General features: G+C 38.2%; 1 pseudogene; it reads right to left on the bottom strand.

The window, feature by feature from the left end:
* Window positions 1-453: 453 nt before the first annotated feature.
* Window positions 454-2,581, bottom strand: LOC135277759 (la-related protein 7-like; annotated as a pseudogene).
* Between the last annotated feature and the right edge of the window lie 7,818 nt (window positions 2,582-10,399).

The following is a 10,399-nucleotide window of genomic DNA, read 5'->3' as shown; positions in this document are numbered from 1 at the left end:
GTATCTCCAGAAACTGTAACAGATAGGCGCTCAATAAATATTTGTTAAATAGATAAATTATGTTTCATTTTTTTATTTTATTTTATTATTATTATTATTATTATTTTGAGACGGAGTTTCGCTCTTGTTACCCAGGCTGGAGTGCAATGGCGCGATCTCGGCTCACCGCAACCTCCGCCTCCTGGGTTCAGGCAATTCTCCTGCCTCAGCCTCCTGAGTATCTGGGATTACAGGCACGCACCACAGTGCCCAGCTAATTTTTTGTATTTTTAGTAGAGACGGGGTTTCACCATGTTGACCAGGATGGTCTCGACCTCTTGACCTCGTGATCCACCCGTCTCGGCCTCCCAAAGTGCTGGGATTACAGGCTTGTATGCAGTGCTACCATAATAAAAGTGAATATCCCGAGAACAGTTCAAGTATCTAGTGAAGTATTAAGAGGTAAATGTTTTTTCAGTCATATTCAGAAAATCTAATGTGTTTACTCGCTTGCTGAGTCTTCGCTAGTCTAATCTTTTCAGCTCTGGCGATTAACTTTTCAGTGCCTCTTAAGTTTTGCCTGTCTATCAACCAAAATCTTCTGTCAATACCTTTGTTCGTGATCACCAGAAAGGATCTCGAGTTTCCAGCAGTGTTTCTTGTTAATTTCTGTATATGCATTTATTACTGCTTGAGCATCCTCAGGAGTTTTAAATCTAGCATGGCATTCTGTATCTCCTTCTAGCAAATCAACATAACGAACTTCTGAGATTGCTGCCAAAGTATCCCAGACTTGTTTCCTGCCAGGTAGAGGCTCTGTGCTAATGATCTTCACAATCACTCCACTCACAAACCGTGGTCCTGACACATTAACTTTCTCCTGGGTGCGACACTCTTCACTGCTGGCTTTACTTTCTTTATTTTTTATTTTGGTTTTTTTTTTTTTTTTTTTTTTTTTTTTTTTTTTTTTTGAGACGGAGTTTTGCTCTTGTTACCCAGGCTGGAGTGCAATGGCGCGATCTCGGCTCACCGCAACCTCCCCCTCCTGGGTTCAGGCAATTCTCCTGCCTCAGCCTCCTGAGTAGCTGGGATTACAGGCACACGCCACTGTGCCCAGCTAATTTTTTGTATTTTTAGTAGAGACGGGGTTTCACCGCGTTGACCAGGATGGTCTCAATCTCTTGACCTCATGATCCACCCGCCTCGGCCTCCCAAAGTGCTGGGATTACAGGCGTGAGCCACCGCGCCTGGCCTATTTTGGTCTTTTGAGGTACTCCACTGTCTGTTTCCAGTTCTGACTCCGATTTTATTTGGGATATTGGTTTTTTTTTTTTTTAAAGAAGTCATGCTAGCTTTTTGTAGCACTAAATACTCTTGTTTCAAATGCATCCATTCGCTCTTTGATAGTACTCTTAATGGTATAACTTCTCCCATTTTATGTCTCTCTTTATGTTTTTTCTTGTGTTTCCTTTTTGTTTTTAAGAGAGAGCTATCTTTTAGATCTCCAGTATCCTTTTCCTCTTCAGTAGAGATTTCTCTATTTTCTTCGGAAACTTCTGAAGCTTCCTTAACCATGTCTTTCTGAATAATTTTCTTTACTTTTGATCGGGGAGCTAGGGATTCTGCATCTTCAGAGCTACTTCTCTTCCTCTTGCCTGTTCTGACTTCAGGTAAGTTGGATACTTCAACTTTTTCCTGTTTTTTCTTTCTCTTTGAAGGCTGCTTTTGGGGTTCAGGAGACTCTAGATCAGAGCCCTCAGATGTGGGTCTGGATCTTTTCATTTTACTGACACTGGTGTTGCTCCTGTCCATGTTTTCCTCTTTGGCTTGGACATTGTCTTCCTTCTTCATTCGGCCTTTCTTCTCCTTTTTCTTTTTCTTCTCTTCCACAACTCTTAAGGCTGGAACGGGCTTATTTTTCACTGTTTTAGGAAATATGCCAGGTTTTCTTGGTGCTTCTTCTGGTGGGTTGTTAAGAAACTCAATTGCTTTTGCTGCTTATTCTTTTGTTTCAAATTCTACAAACGCAAATCCTTTTGGATCTCCAGTAGACTTATAATGTGGTATACTTATATAACCACACTGCCACATTTCCCAAAGACTCTTGCAATCCAACTGTGATTAACACTTTTGGGAAGTAACTCTACGTGCACCGTGTGCCCATCCTCATCCTTTGGTCTTTCCCCTGGAGGTTTCCTCCTCCTGGTTCTGGTGCCTTCCAAATCAAGCTCTACAACAGCTGAACTTCTCGATGCTCTGGCAATTAACTTCCCATCAGCAGTCATTTTTTTCATTTTGTTAAAAGACACAAGTAGCGATATATCAACGTATCCGTCTCTAGATTTTTCTATCTGTTCCCAAAGAAACCTATCCTTGTGAAGATTTGCATCCCCAAACCAGAAGTCCACTTGCTTAGCAATACCTGCAAGTACCTGTTTAACTTGTGACCGTTTCTTTTTTTCAACTTCTTTTTTCTTTTCAGTGCTTTCTTCTTCCATTATCTTTTCTTGATTTCCACTTTCAGTTTCCATTCTCCATTCAACTCCCAAAATACAGGGTCAAGTACTGTGGCCTTCAGTCCTTTCAGTCTCCCGATTCCGACAGTCTTGGTTACTTTCACGTCACGGGACCTCATTTTTGTTATTATGTATCATATATAACATATAATAATAAACTAGACAGGGCATGGTGGCTCATGCCTGTAATCCCAGCACTTTGGGAGGCTGAGGCCGGCGGATCACTTGAGTTCAGGAGTTCAAGACCAGCCTGGCTAATATGCTGAAACCTCATCTCTACAAAACTACAAAAATTAGCCTGGCATAATGCTGGGTGCCTGTAATCCCAGCTACTTGGGAGGCTGAGGCAGGAGAATCCCTTGAACCTGGGAGGTGGAGGTTGCGGTGAGCTGAGATCCCACCATTACACTCCAGTCTGGGTGACAGAGGAGACTCCGTCTCAAAATAATAATAATAATAATGAATTATAATATTCACATGTTCTCCAGTATTCTGGGATTATTATTTTCTTTCTCCCCCTGCAGCATAAATATGAGTAATCAATGAGTATTTTAATAAAATCCAAGAGGTGAAGGAATGTGGGGAGGGAGGAGCTACTTGGCTTCTTTTGTGTTTCTCCATCTTACATTAAGTTGCTGTTCCAGACTTTCTTTCAGCACCGCCTACCTGTCCTATAGGCCATGGCTCTTGGGCATTCTCATTTTCTCAAATACGCTTCCCCATCCAAGATGGACTAGCATCATAGACTTCCTTTGAATGAACAAAGTAAAATTTAATATAGCCCCCAAATTAGCAAATGAATCTTGCTACCATCTTTGTATTTGTGTGTGTGTGTGCTGTTGTTGTGGTTTTAGAGACAGGGTCCTGCTGTCTGCACCATGCTTGAGTGCAGTCAAGAAACCAGGGCACACTATAACCTCAGACTCCAGGATTGAAGCGATCCTCTTGCCTCAGCCTCCAGAGTCGCTAGGACGACCGTGTAGTCCACCACACCTGGTTAATTTTTTATTTTTGTAGAGACTGAGTCCTGCTCTGTTGTCCAAAGTGGTTTCAAACTGCTGGCCTCAAGCCATCCTCTCGCCTTGGCTGCCCAAAATACTGGGATTGCAGGCAGGAGCCACCGCATGCAGATGCTATACGTTGTTAAGGTCTGGCATTTTTTCTTCCTGCTACAGTAAGTAATTAAAAACTATTAAATCATAATAGTGATTAACATGAATTATTTACTAATTTCCCAACATGCATTCAATCGTCACAATTACTCAATAAAGTAGGTATCGTTATTAAAATCTCCATTAATAGACGAGGAAAATTTGACTTAAAAATATAACCAACTAGCTTAATGTCATGAAACAAGTTTGTGAGTCAGGAATCAAGCCCAGGTCTGTCTGACTCCAAAGCTCACCATCCTTTACCACTTCCAGGATAAAGCACATTAAATCTCCTTTGGAACCAGGTGGAAAAGTGAATGAATAAACAGATGAATGATTAATTGCACCCATTTTTTTCATCTTATTAATGGTGTTTAATAGCCTAATTTTGAACTGACTCAAGGAAGGGCTGGTTTTTGTCCAGGGAGAGCATCCTGTGAATAGGGGCCATTAAGCAGACAGCCTGAAGGACCACCTGCCAAAGATTCAGCAGAGGATGTTTCTGAGCTTCGTGGGAGGCAGAACTCCAAGGTCTCTTCAAGATCAAGTGATGCATTCTATGACTCCAAGAGGTTTCTAAAAAATAGACAATTTAGAATATATACAGTCTATATAAATAGAAATAAAATTAATCTAACTTTGTCTTTCTTTTATGCTTTTCCAAAAAAGAAACAATTATTTTAGGATGAATCCAGGAGATAATAATCAGAATATCAGCATTTTGAACTCTATCAGCTTTAATTCATTTTCCCTTTAAGTTTATACTTTTGTAGCACTGACTTTTCTCCAGAGTCAGAGAAAATAACAATGGTAAATAATGAGCTCTTCGTGTTCCTGGAACAAACTACCCAATGCTAGAAAAGCCGGCTTCAGCATGTGCTGAGAAAGCATCCAGATGTTAGCCAGCTGAAACAATATATCCCAGTGCATTTAAATAAAAACTTCATCTTCATTTAAAAATTGGAAGTCAAAATGGGGTTTAGGATTCCCAATAAGGGTCAAAAAACTCCAAGTACTCACATATCTCTGAACCTGCCGATTGCCAGAAGGTGTCCGTACAGGTCCTAGAACACTAAGACTTAAAAAGTAAATACAATGCTTGATATAATAGCTCACCTTTCGGATTACCTCAAGTTGCGCTAACAATAGTAAAGATGCCTAGTATTTATTTGGTTATTACTTGTGAGTCCCACATACAATGGTCATGGGTTGCTTGGAAGAACGAGCTGTGGGAAATGCAAGAGAATGGAGAGGCCACAGAGGAATTGTGAGCTGTGCAGATCGTCGGGAGATCTAGGGACAGGGAGGGGCATTCTCCACCCTTCCCCCTCAACTCTTTAAAAGGGAAAATGAATAAAACTGTCAAGCAAACAGAACAAAATGCAAAGGAACCTTGAAAACTTCAGAAATAAACTTTGGTTTTCAGAGTCACAGAAAAAGAGAGGTTCATTTGCATAGAAATGAAATTGATGAAAAAATGAATTACAAATCGAGACATAAAACGTGGAGCTTTGATTTTTCATTAGCACTCCTGACATCAGTTAAGCCAAGATGGACTAAAGTGTGCTTCCCAAAGTGTGCCCCATCCCCTCAGCATTAGAATAATAGAGGGAGGTGTTTAAAAAAAAAAAAAAAAACAGATTAAGAAAAAAGGAAACCAATTTCTGAGCCTCACATCAGACTTAATGAATAACTATTCCTGGATGTTGGGCTCAAACAATTCACATTTTATCATAATACCCAAGTGATTCTTATCTACACCGTAGTTTGAAATCTCTGGAACGTGAATGGCATTTTGTGGTAACTAATATTTTAGAGAAATGTAAGTGCGAGGAATTTTGAGTACAAGAATAAAGGAAGAACCAGCTTAACTTTTAGAAACAAAAGGCAAATTTAGCAAACAAACAAACAAAAACGTTGAAAAATAAAGAAGGACGCTAGAGCGAAGTTTCTCTTTTCTAATTTCCCTTTCCTCATTCTATCTTAGAACAAAAAGGAGAGGCAGGAAGTAAAAGCGGTTGCCTCGTTTGTTAACAGAACATTATTTCAGTTTACCAAGATTGTTCCACAGCCAAGGTGACTTTGCTTATCTCGTCTTTTTCATGTTGGGACAGCTTTAAAAGTGACGACAACCCTGAGCTACTCTTAGGCAAAACTGTGAAATAACACGTTTTCCTAAATAAGTAATTGAGAGGTTGCATTAGTGTCCATGGCTGCCATAACAAATCACCACAAATTGGGTGGCTTACGACAACAGAACTTCATCATCTCACAGTTCTGAAGGGCTGGAGTCCAAAATCACGATGTCAACAGGGCGGTGCCCTCTCCTGAGGCTCTGGGGAAGGATGCGTTTCATGGCTGTCAGTTCCTGCTGGTTGCCAGCAATCCTTGTTCTCTGGCTTGAGGACGCAGCACTGAATCTCTGCCTCCATCTTCACGTGACACTCTCCCAGGTGTGTCTCGTCTTCACTTGTCCTCCTCTCTCTGTTCAAATTTCCCTCTTCTTATAAGAACATTAGTCATTGGGCTAGGGACGGTGGCACATGCCTGTAATCCCAGCTACTCAGGAGGCTGAGGTGAAAGGATCACTTGAACCCGGGAGGCAGAGAGGTTGCAATGAGTCGAGATTGAGCCACACTGCACTCCAGCTTAAATGACACAGCAAGACTCTACCTCAAAAAAAAGAAAAAGTACATTAGTCATTGAATTAAAGCCCATTCCAATGCAGTATGACCTCATCTTAACTTGATGACATCTGTAAAAATCCTATCCTATTTCCACATAAGCATAAGGTCACATTTACAGGCACTGGGAGTTAGGAATTAAACAGGTCATTTTGGAATATCCAATTCTACCCAGCACACTGAGTCAATGTTAAAGGGAAGCTAGGAGACAGAACTGAAGTTGTGTTGTTTTTATTTAATATCGCCTTCTTCTCTCTGTGTCTATATCATTTTCTATTCAGTCTCTTACAAGGATACTTGTCTTGAGATTTAGGCCCACCCAGATAACGTAGGATAACCTCTTCATCTGGAGGTCCTTAATAAGTATATCTGCAAAGGTTCTTTATGCAGGTAACAGTAACACATTTCAGGGATTAGGACATGAATATATCCTTTTGAGAGCCACCATTTAACCACTACTAGGTGATGAAAACTTTTTTTTATAGAGATGCGGTCTCCCTATGCTGCCCAGGCTGGTCTCAAACTTCTGGCCTCAGCCAATCCTCCTGCCTTGGCCTCCCAATCTGCTGGAATTAAGAGATGTTAGAATTTAAAAACAGACTATATCTTCACCTTTTCTGAAATGGTGTGAGTATATTCTTGCCTGGAGTAGATTAAATTACTCTTCAAGGTCATTCCTGATTTATTTAATTATCTAATTTTATAATCTTATCAGAATTTGAGTTTTCAAGATATTATTCAAAGAGGAGAAAAAAAATTCAAGGCAAATCTAATATGAGTCAGACACAACGTATTCTATTTTCAATAGGTTTAAATTCACAAAAATGATTTCTTCAGGAGGACGATGCATGTTCATACTAAACTCTTAACAAGAAAGATTTTTTTTAACATTTAGGAACTTATAAAATGATGTAAATCTGAAAGACAGGCCAAGTTATGGCCTGCATTAATATTTATTCAGCATAATTAATATTTAATCTTTATTAGTATTTATTTATTCAGCCTTAATCATCTCAAATCATTTGTGAAGTATAGGTCAGACCTGGACATCGAGAAGATTTAAAAGATTTAATATGTGCTAAAACCAAGTTTCAGGGGGGATATTTTGTCCTTTCTGCGTCTGTACAAACTCCCTCCCTTATCCCCAAAGTTTAAAAACTTCTCACATTTTCTGAATGTCTTAACAGGTTTAAGGAAAAATAGAAGAGGATTGTGATGAAATATGTTAACTTCCATAATCATTGTTTTTAAATATTGAAGTTAATTAGGCATTCTGGGTTTTATATTTTAAGTATAACATAACCTGGAAGGCAAGAGTTATTTCCAAAATACGTGGATAGGCAGCCCAGTAATTGAAGGACTCAACGGTAATGAGTTTCAAACGGGAAAAGCATAAGAGAAGAGGACTGTTGAAATGAAAGAGAATGAAGTCAACCTCTTCAGATTTCTTGGGACCTAGCCTTAGAACTTGCTTTCTAATATTCAGAGTATTCAGAAATATGTCCAAGGGTGAGGTACTCAAAATTTTTCTACAAAATTCCCAATTTCAGGATTAAAATTAGGAAAACCAAGAAAAAACCACAAGCTCATGTAGACAAACACATAGTGTCATATCCTGTATTGACAAGTCTTTGAAGGCTAACTCCATGAAGTAACCACGCCGAGCCCAGAAACCAAGTCAGCCCACCAAAATCTATAATTTTCCCGCCAAAGCAAAGTAAATTTACCATGTTGCCAAAATTCATGTGAAAGTATATAGCACCTAATTCTCTTCTGATGTCCTAGTTGTTCGAATCAGTGATGTCTAAAGTAGAGTAATGTATGATTTTCTACAAGGGTCAAAAAGAACATCTGTTTATTTTTAGTCTTAAAACATAAAAAGGAAATCAAGCTTTACCTATATTTAAAATATAAAGTAATGTCTTCCTATAATTCATAAATTTAAAAATGTTTATATTGAGATACATAGCCATAATGTTTTTACTCATATAGATGCGTAATATTTTTACTTACATAGATACATGATTAAAATGAATTGGAGGCTCCTGATTTAACCAAACTGGAAATAATTTAAACACTTTCTTCTTTCCCTGTAAAGCATAGATCTTTACAGTTTTTTGATATCTGAATTTTATGTGGCTATAAAGTATATAACATAAATTATACTCATTTCAATATAAGTATAAATTATATGAAAGGTCTTGAAATTTTTTTTGTCCTTGTAGGCTAAATCTGGTCCACATGTTTGTACAAACAGTTCAATAGGATGGCATTTACATAAAAGCTTCCAATATATTACATCTCTAGTAAAATATCTTCCAAAAACATGAAGAAGAACATTAAGAAATTATACCCTAGTCATTCTTGTAGTTTAGATATATTAGAGAAAAGAAAAAATGAATGAGGTCGAGTTAGTGATTTCTTCAGTCTTCATAAAAAAATCAATATTTACTAAAGCTACATACAGGACATCCTGCAATTTAAATGTTGCAGTCTAAATCTCAGGGATTTTTGGATTCCATTTATTTTCTAAATTCTCTTTCCCTCCTTGACATTTTTAAGTCACTGAAGAAGCATGTGAACTACCTAGAGATTTGTTCTAAGAATTGACCAATTACCTGTATGGGCAACAGCTCTCTTGTTCTTGTTTTAAAGCTCACTAAAATAACTGTTCCTGCTGTCATGTCAAGACAAACTGATGTGCCATGGTCACTTAGGAGAGGTGCCGTGAACATGTTATTTCTAACAGTAGTTTCAGTATGAAAACTGAAGAGATAATCTATGCTTTCTGTCTACCAGCAGCCCTCCCCACTCTTCTTGTACAAATTCCTTTTCATCTTGTAAACGCCTCCTGTTTTTCTTGAGTCTACTGTCGATAAAAGGACTTGTCCTCCCCTCCAAACAAGTGGGTATGTGATGGGCTACTCAGAGGACTTCAGATCCTTAGGTACGTTCATCAGTCCAAGAGTGAGAAATTGACCAAACAAGGTCAACTGGAGTCATTTTCACTATTAAACTAAATGCTGTGACGGGGGGTGGAGGAACTTCTTTTCCTTTTAGATCATTGGCACCAAAGATGGTACAACCCTGGTGCTACCAGAGCCATTTTTTTTCCACTAAGTGGAAAAATCATACATAAGAATAGAATCAATACAGAGGAAAGAAGAGTTGAGAGAGGAAGGGAAATATAAGGCATTCCATTTTACATCTGTACTTTTCTATTAGGTTGATGCAAAAGTAATTGCAGTTTTTCCATTTTGATGGCAAAACTGCAATTACTTTTGTACCAACTTAATATTATATGGAGGCAATAGAGTTTCTCTTGGCATTAGATTTCTACCAGGTGCAACTGAGAAAAGTCCTCTTACCACAAGGGATGATATGCTAGAATACATCCAGGCTACTATTTTAATAAAGTCAGTCTTTCTTTCTAGATATATTTTCTTGAGTGGGATAAAGGTAAATCTCCAAATTGCCTAAAATCAATGACATGGCTGTGGCCATAATCACTGAGTGTATCAAACATGTGAACAATACACAATACAATACATGTCTCTTAATTCACACATACATGTACACATGCACACATACACACACACACACACAAACACACATCTCAGAAGATTGCCCTAACATAGCTATAGCTAACAGAGTACTATGCAGAGTTGTTTATTCAACAAGCATAACTAACAACAACATAATGCTTGAATTTTCTCCAGTAAAACCTACCCACCAAATAACCTGTTTATTTCTATTTTGGCAGCATTCTTTTATTTTCTTGCCTTCTGATTTCTTATTGTCCCATATAGTTTCTTTTAGGCCACACAGTATTAAAAAATGATAAGCTTAGATTTTTTGTAATATTTTATAACTTGACAGCTTTTACATGCTGAAGATCGCAGAATGGAAATTAGCATCGACCTCCCAACCAAAAATTCAAGCATTTGTTCAAGACCTTAATCAATTTAAAATGTTTTGCTAAGTCAACTAAATAAGTACTATTCTTTGAAGAAGACCAATAAATGATTTCACCTTTTCTTAGATTATCTATTACTTGGATTTCTTAAAG

Source organism: Aotus nancymaae, unplaced genomic scaffold (genome assembly GCF_030222135.1).
Source record: "Aotus nancymaae isolate 86718 unplaced genomic scaffold, 86718_ANA_hifiasm-v0.15.2.pri h1tg000033l, whole genome shotgun sequence".
Lineage (NCBI taxonomy): Eukaryota > Metazoa > Chordata > Mammalia > Primates > Aotidae > Aotus > Aotus nancymaae.
Note: the sequence above shows the minus strand (reverse complement) of the source record. Positions and strands in the feature narration are given on the sequence as shown.